The sequence below is a fragment of the Andrographis paniculata genome, unplaced genomic scaffold (genome assembly GCF_009805555.1).
Source record: "Andrographis paniculata isolate CXL003 unplaced genomic scaffold, ASM980555v1 Contig61END, whole genome shotgun sequence".
Lineage (NCBI taxonomy): Eukaryota > Viridiplantae > Streptophyta > Magnoliopsida > Lamiales > Acanthaceae > Andrographis > Andrographis paniculata.
The window spans coordinates 1,246,216-1,255,089 of record NW_026137597.1 but is presented as its reverse complement, the minus strand read 5'-3'; the positions used below and the strand labels follow the sequence as shown (position 1 = coordinate 1,255,089).

The 8,874-nt window shown below is 31.1% G+C and overlaps 1 long non-coding RNA gene across 4 annotated transcripts; it reads left to right on the top strand.

Annotated features, from left to right (window-relative positions):
- The first annotated feature begins 3,055 nt into the window (after positions 1-3,055).
- Positions 3,056-6,661, top strand: LOC127260235 (uncharacterized). Of its 4 annotated transcripts, none has more exons than XR_007840660.1 (4): positions 3,056-3,440; positions 5,084-5,202; positions 5,324-5,590; positions 6,379-6,661. It is a non-coding gene; the product is annotated as an uncharacterized LOC127260235 (long non-coding RNA). The 4 variants fall into 4 exon arrangements; XR_007840661.1 differs by lacking the exon at positions 6,379-6,661 and adding an exon at positions 5,856-6,042; XR_007840662.1 differs by lacking the exon at positions 6,379-6,661 and adding an exon at positions 5,719-5,857.
- Positions 6,662-8,874: the final 2,213 nt, after the last annotated feature.

Sequence of the window (8,874 nt, the reverse complement as noted above, 5' to 3'; positions counted from 1 at the left end):
GAATATGAATTTATATTATATTTACATATATACTTTTATATTTTTATTTATTTATATTATAGAAAATTTTATTTTCTACAAAATAATATATATTGTATATGTTTTATTAAATAATTATTATTATAATTATAAAATAATTATTTTACATGAGTATCTGCACGGTCCGTGGAAGTGGTTCCATAGTTCTGGATTTATATATAAAAAAAAAAAAAAAAAAAGTCAAAAGCTGCAGCTGTGCAGCAACTGCCCTGCTAAGAGGAGGGGTAATTTGGCGCTGTGCACAGTAAGTTTGTCTTATATGTGAAACCACTACAAAAAAATCTAATTTAGTGATGGATATTTGTGAAGGATCTAAATCCCTTGCCAATAGTGACGATCTGTGAATGATAGTTGCAAGAGATTTTAATTCCCTCGCCAAATAATTGTGGGGGAATTAATCCCTCGCAAATTTTTTTCATGTTAGGTATAAAAACAGTTGATGAGAGAATTAGTAATGTAATTGATAATTGTTATTTGTAATTGTAATTTGTGTATATATTCACAGGGAATTTAATATTCAAAAATCGAGGTGTGAATGACTATAAAAAGTGGCCAAATACAGTAAAAGATTGTGGTTGTAGACTCTGAGTAGTTATCACAATTATTTATTCTCTTTTACTGGTGAGTTTCAAGGTCGAACACAGGATTTTAAGTCATGAATTTCAAATCAAGTGTAGATCTTATAAAAGCGGCGAGAAACCGCAGTATAAGGACCCGCTTTGCAGCGGATCCAGGTTTTTTACTCTATGGAAAGCGGTAACTAAAAGCGGTAAAGCTGAGCGGAGGCGAGCGGATGGGAGATGAGCTGAGGAGTGCCAGTGATGGTCGAGTGAACGGGACATGAGCAGATGACACAATATATATATGTATATATATAAGTGGTGATGAGTGAAGGAAAGGTGTTGTGTCTGAACTGTGCGTTACTTAATGGCTAGGTTTTCCTGGATGAAGTGAGCGAGCGATGTTGGTGTGTTAAGGGAGGTATATGTATAACACGAAAGCGGGGGAGAAGATGATGTAAGTATATAAACCAAATTATAGAGAATTCTTATCACTAGTATCTGACCTTAAGGGATTTACAACAAGACTTTAATGACACCTAGAATCGAAATATTATAAGAAAGAAACCCTACTGTCACTAGGAATTTCTGTGACCTAATAGACCACCGCCTATGTCCCATTAATTACCCCAAATTCTACCTCATTAGTGGCTTTACCCTTCTGTTACCTCTCTTTAATTAAAATTGAATTCAAAACAGTAGTTAAACAGGTCGACAAGGCTCTCACGTACTCAATTACATTAAACTACCTTGAAAACGTTTTTGGCAAAAGACAAGACTTGGATAATCAATTCTTCTTGTGCTCTAAACCAGTTAAGTGAAATTCTTTAATATCAGGGTTTATATCAGTGTGAAAAAGATGTGAAAGAGATAAAAATGAAGAACTAAATGATATTTCACTACTTACTAATAAAGCTGGAAATTATAGTTCTACAAAACTGTAAATAAAGGCAATAAAACTACACTAAGTAAGCAATAAAGTCTTGGCTAAAGGAGAAGGGGAATCCCCACTCCCTTGGCCATTCCTGTGGAGAATTCCCTTACAGGGTTGGAGCTCTCGGAAACAGGAAGATAACTAGAATGCACATAAATTAATCATTAATATACTCTAGTGGAAGTATATTTACATACAAATATCTGGCCCTATTTATAGTAGGTGAAAAGAAATGGTTGCAAGCAGTTACAAGACAGTTTCAACACCTAGCCAGTTAGGCGGTTGATGACAGTTATTATGTTGAAGCAGTTGCTGGCCATAACTCCTAGGGTGCTCGCTTTGCTTGGATAGGATTATAAAGGCTCAGATCTTCCTCGCTTCCCGGAGGGCTGGAGGGCATCAGCGCAGCTAGGCAGACTTGCTTGTGCTAGCTGGTAATGGAATGGCTGTAACGCTGCAGTTGGGACACTTAGTCAATATTTGAGTTGGGTTGTTGTCACTTTGCAGCGGTGGGTGTCCGGGCCGTCGCTCGCGAGCGGGAGAGACTGTCGTTTGTGAGCAGTGGAAGCTACCGCTTGCCTCTCTTGCCTTAGTTTTTCTGGGTGGTGTAATCGCCGCTTGCAAGCGGAGGTGGCTGTCGCTTGTGGCGTCTGCCTTAATTGTTCTAGCACCAAAACACCGCTTAAAAGAGCAAAAATCGTTAATAATCTCAACAAACAACTATGGATCATGCCAAGCGATATAGGTAAATAAAGTATGCTATTAACCAGTAATTGTGATAGTTTTTATACAGAAATTTAAGTAATACACAGTTTTGTCAAGTTAAGAATATGCACATATTTGGAGTCATCAATAATATATCCCTTGCTAATTAAATAACAAAATTTGCTAGGGAATACTATAAAAAAAATATATTTCACTATAATTTTACAAAACAGAGAAGAATTTAATGAATATTTCTCTTGCAAACTATTACTTACAAAATAAAAATAAAAGTAAAATTTTATGTAACTTACAATAATATTATTATTTAAATATGTAAAATAAATTAATTTATAATTTGTAATGTTTAATACTACCTCCTTTCAATACTAAACTTCTCATTTATATTTTGCGTTATTGTTTTTAACATTAAAACTATCTTTATATTTGTATAATTTTTGTACAAATGTCATTATATTAGTATTATAACACACTAATAAAAATATTTTTATTATTTTTCCTTAATTTGTACTACTGATATAATAATTAATATTTAAATATGAAGATGCAAAAAGTAAATGAGAAATTTAGTCTTGGAAGGAGGGAGTATTATTTTTATATTTATAATATCTTATATCTTTTATTTTTTTTTTTTTGTTATTAGTATTAATATTAGTATTATTTTTCTATAAGGGTAGAATAATATATAATATTATAAATGAATATTAATTTATTAAAACTAGTAGTAATAAGTCTTTTACCTACTAAGCTCTACAGCCGCCGCCGCCAGCATCCCATCTTCATCTTTTCATTCTTTTTGTTTTTCAACTTACTTTTTTTTTTCGCGGTCAAATTTCTCTCATTGTTGTAGGCTCGTAGATCCCCATCATTGAACGCAACCACAGGTTTTGCTTCCTTACCTGTTTACCGCGGGCGGCGACATTTGTTCCGCCATAGGAGTTGTGTGTCAATGTTGGTTTCGTAGATTTTCATGGGTTGAGTTCGGAAAGTTTATCGTCACTCAAAATACTCCCCACTGCAAGTCGTCTTCTCCATCTTCCTTTCTCTTTGGTCAATTGGTTTCGTCAAATTCTAATCCTAACCATTCTAATACATATTCTGCATTTATACTTTAGTTTTAATCCTCCAGCAGTTATTCTAATTCTACTCGAGGAATCAAATTCATTGCAAACACTTCTCAAACGGTATAATCTCTTTTTTAATTGTTGAATTTTGTAAAGTATTTTTTTTGTTGTTGTTATTGTTGTGCTGCTATCTCTTTGGAGCATTTCTTCTATTTATATAGCACTTTGTACATGTTTATTTTTTTGGAGGACTGAATTTTTGAATTAATAGCTTGAGGTTTGTTTATATTGACCATTTGATCACTTAATTTTGTATTATCCAAAAACTTTTTTGTTATTATTTTTTAAGCTTTAATTGGAAAGTAGTTTGTTGGCTTGATGTTCTGCTGCAGGTGGATAGGGTGATTCTATTTGACTTTCACTTAATTTGATTTTGTATGTAATTTACAGATAACTATGTGAGTTTTATTTGACGTCGAGTTGGAATCCATTGAACTTGTTAGTTGATGTTGTAATTTAATAAAAAGTATCTTCAATGAGTAGCATCTAAAATGGATTCACATAAATTATCGAATTGTAATCTTTCCCCGCACACATAGATGCAAACCAACATATTGTCTACTTCATGAATATTAAAAACTTAAGAATAAATTGTATTTAATCTCAAGTAGTATAAGATTCATATAAACTCTATTGGTTTGTCTAACTTTCTTAGGTTACAACTACTATAATAATATACAAATGTTTCGTGAAACACATTATAATTGCTAAAATTGTTGACCAAACTTGAGAAGGATTTCTGAATCAATGACCAATGTCTACCCTGGGCTAGTGCAAGTAAAACAGCATCTTCAATCTTCAATAAAATACATAAGAAAAGAATTGAACAACCAACATATCCTATAATAGGAGCATCCTCCAAGGCTGTAGTAGAGGAGCTAAAACAACTGGTGCTAACATGAAATAGAAATTGAGCAACATAATAGTAGAATGATGAGTTTCTGGAACATGAGTTTCTGGAATATGTTATTCCCTGCTACTCAATTGGACAACATGAGTTTCCAGAATGTGCTTATTGAGTTATTTGTAGTTTTCTAATTCAAAGTTAGTACTATGCAACAAAAGACTGTACCATCTTAGTTTGTTTTTTCTAAGTTTTTTTTTTCGCTACATCTTTGAATTTTTGTAGGGTCTTATATTAAAATATTGTTTCCATGAGTAGTACCGGAAGATCTTGGATGTACAACATAATGTGTAATGGAATTCTGAATAGGGATTTTATAGCCGGAGTAAATGATTTTCTCAATTATTGTATTACCAGCCCCAAGGTATATAAGATTAACGGAAAGATTAAAGTGTCCATGTAAGTGTTGTGCCAATGCTCCATTTCTTATGGTGGAGGAGGTTAAGTATCACCTATAAACTAAGTGTTTCATAAGATTGTACAAGCGATGGACATGTCATGGTGAAACACACGATGAGAGTGGTACCTCCCAGGCATCGGAGGTCCAAGAAATCGAAGCACAAACTGATCCTAGAATGGGTGATTATGCACGAATGGTGATGAAGAGGTTTACCTCGAAACATCTAACTCTGAGACTAACTACATGTAGGAGACTAGCGATGAAGATGATGTTTCATATGAATAGGTCAATACGGTGTATATTTTTATAATTTTATAATTTTTATTATAAGGCATAAATCAATGCAATAAATTGATTTTTTCTTTTCTTTTGAAATGCATATGTCTCGGGATTAATTAGATGAAGAAATTGACGACATATATAAGATGTTGTTTGAGCTTATGTTGAGGGGAGACAAGAGAGAGGACGAGGCCAACAAATAGGACATACAGATGAGGTGCACCCGACCAATAATGGAGGTAAGTTGGCGAGAGTTTGTCTTTATTCATATTAATATAAAATAGAGAATTCTCACACTACTTACAATTCATACATGTGCATCGTCTTCTACGGATTGATATGGGTCCATTACGGCTTCAGGTTAGTACGGTGCCTACTTATTGATCGTCTTTCATGAGCGACGCTAATTCTTCGACCACTGTGAACATTGATCAAAGCCTCCAACATATAGAAACTAAATTCAATGATCGAATTCAGCATATTGGTGATTTTGTTCACCATGTGGACGATCGGGCGGAGAGTATTGAACAAATCCACCAAACCATCGTCACTCAAAACCTTAGCATTAGGGGGAGCTCCATAGGTTACGAGCAGACATAAACTGTCGTGGCCCCGACAGTGATACAGGTATTCCTATCGCATGATGTATGTATTTGGTATATTGATATTGATATTTTGTTTTGGCGCATATATTAAATATTATTTTTTTTGTTTTTTAAACAATCATTGATTATGCTATTTGATTCTTGATGCAGGTGTTTCATCCTATCTTATGATATATATGTATTTCTTATATTGATGCTAATATTTTATTGTGGTACAAATATTAATTACTATTTTATTTTTATTATTAAAACAATCATTTGATTACATTGTTTAATTCTTGATGCAGGTGCTCTTCTTATCACTTGATATATGTATTTTGTATATTGATGTTTATATTTTATTTTGGCAAACATATTAATTACTATTATGATTTTTTTATTGAAACAATCATTTATTACATTGTTTGATTCTTCATGCAAGCGTTCTTCCTATCATATGATGTATGTATTTTGTATATTGATACTTATATTTTATTTTGGCAAACATATTAATTACTATTATGATTTTTTTTTTATTATTGAAACAATCATTGTTTGATTCTTGATAAGGTGTTCTTGGTATCACATAATGTATGTATTTCTTATATTGATGCTTATATTTTATTTTGGAAAACATATTAATTATTATTATGATTTTTTTATTAAAACAATCATTGATTATATTGTTTGATTCTTGATGCAGTGCTCTTCCTATCACATGATGTATGTATTTCAAATAATGATGTTTAGATTTTATTTTGGCAGATATATTAATTAGTATTATGATTTTTTTTAACAATCATTGATTACGTTGTTTGATTCTTGATGCAGGTACTCCTCCTATCGCATGATGTATGTTTTTTAGTATATTAATATTTATATTTTATTTTGGCATACATATTAAATACTATTATAATTTTTATTATATTATTATTAAAACAATCATTGATTACGCTGTTTGATTTGCTATGCAAGTGCTCCTCCTATCTCTTAATGTATGTATTAAGTATAGTGATATTCATTCTTTTATTTAGGGGCATAGGTTAAATACTATTGCATCTTGTTGATTGAAACAATAATTGACTACATTGTTTTATTCTTGATGCTGGCGTTACTTTTATCGGTGATGGATGCATTAGGTATATTGATGTTTATATTTTATTTTGGGAGACATTAAATACTCTTATCAGTTATGGATGCATTATGTATATTGATGTTTATATTTTATTTTGGAAGACATATTAAATACACTTATCGGTTATGGATGCATTAGACGTATTGATATTTTTATATTTTCTTTTAAGAGACATTAAATACATTTATCGGTTATAGATGCATTAGGTATATTGATGTTTATATTTTATTTTGGAAGACATATTAAATACATTTATCGGTTATGGATGCATTAGACGTATTGATATTTTTATATTTTCTTTTAAGAGACATTAAATTCTCTTATCGGTTATGGATGCATTAGGTATATTGATATTTATTTTTATTTTTTATTTTTGAAGACACATTAAATAATATTTCGTTTATCGAAACAATCATTTATTACACTGTTGGATCTTTCTTCATATGGAACATGATTGACTATTTGATTGTTAATAGTTTAGTTTTTAGAATTCAATTTAGTTTATTTGGAATTGATTGATATTGCTTGAATATAATTTCTTTAGAATTGGTTGAAATAGATTAAATAAATTTCTTTGGAATCGGCTTTATTTTATTTTAATTTTTAATATAATTTGTTTAGAATTGATTGATAAGTATTAAATATACTTTGTTTGGAATTGATTGATATTAGTTGAATGTGATTTGTTTGGAATCGGTGGAAATTTCTGGAATATAATTTGTTTGAAAATGGTTGATATATTGATTTAATTTATTTTGTTTGGAATATGTTGAAATTGGCATGTATTTTGTTTGAAATTGGTTTAATTTAATATTTTTTAATTTTGAATCGGTGGAAATAGGTTTAATTCAATATATTTGTGTAATTTACTTGACATTAGTTGGCATCGATTTTAAAACAATCTATTTTAAAAATATCTTAAGGAAATTTAAAGTAATTTATTTGGAATCAATTTAATTTAATTTGTTTTTATCGGAATTAGTTTACTGTAATTTGATTGTAATTGGTAGTAATGAGTGATTTGCAAGGGATTTAATAAGAAAATTGGTAAGAGATTTAACGAGAGAAGTAATGAGGGATTCTAGCAAGGATTTAGTGAGAGAATTAGCGAGGGATTTAGTGAGGAAATTATCAAGAGAATTAGTGAGGGAATTAGCAAAGAGATTAGTGAAGGATTTTAGTGAGACAATTAGCAAGGAATTTAATCCTTTACAACATCTAAATAAATCGTAATTAAATCCCTCAAAAAATTCCTCACTAAAATCCCTCGCTATAATTTTGCGATAGATAGAAAAACATCACAATGTGTTGCAATGAAAGGATTAGCAAAGGATTATTTTGCGTTAAAAATTCCTTCGCAAATCAAGTTTTGTGAGTGATTTTATCTCTTAGCGAGAGAATAATTCCCTCAGTAAACTCTAAGTCTTTTGTAGTGATCCTGCTAATATTATGATGAGACGAACTATTGAAAATACTAATGGTCATACTTTAAAAAATCAAAGGGTGTTGAATATAAATGAATTGCAATATGTTCCTTTCTCAAAAGTAAAGTTAATAACTGGACTATCACCAATCAAAATCAGAACTCAAACATGTGTATTTTTAGAACGAATTCACCGTCATATATGCGGGCCTGTAGATCCCCATGTGGACCATTCAAATGTTTTATGGTACTTATTGATGCATCTACTTGACGGTTGCACGTGTGTTTATTATCTATATGCAATTTAGTATTTGCGAGGTTGCTTCCTCAAATGATTAAATTACGAGTACAGTTTTCAAATCACCCAATAAAGAAAATTTGTCTTGATAACAATGGTGAATATTAATTCAAGGCATTTGACGATTATTGCATGTCTATTGGAATTGATATTGAGCATCATGTACTATTTTACATACTCAAAATGGTCTAATTGAATCACTTATAAAGAGGCTGCAATTAATTGCTAGACCAATTTTGATGAAATTTAGACTTCTCATATCTTCTTGGGACATACAATTATATACGTGGCAACAAAAGACCGACACGTTATCATAGCTAGCCTCCAATATAATTGGTGTACAATGAAAAGCTCAATATATCACATTTGCGAACTTTTGAATGCGTAGTTTATGTGCTAGTATCTTGCCCCAATGCACAAAAATGGGTCATCAACAAAAATTAGAGATATATATCAGGTACGAATCACCAC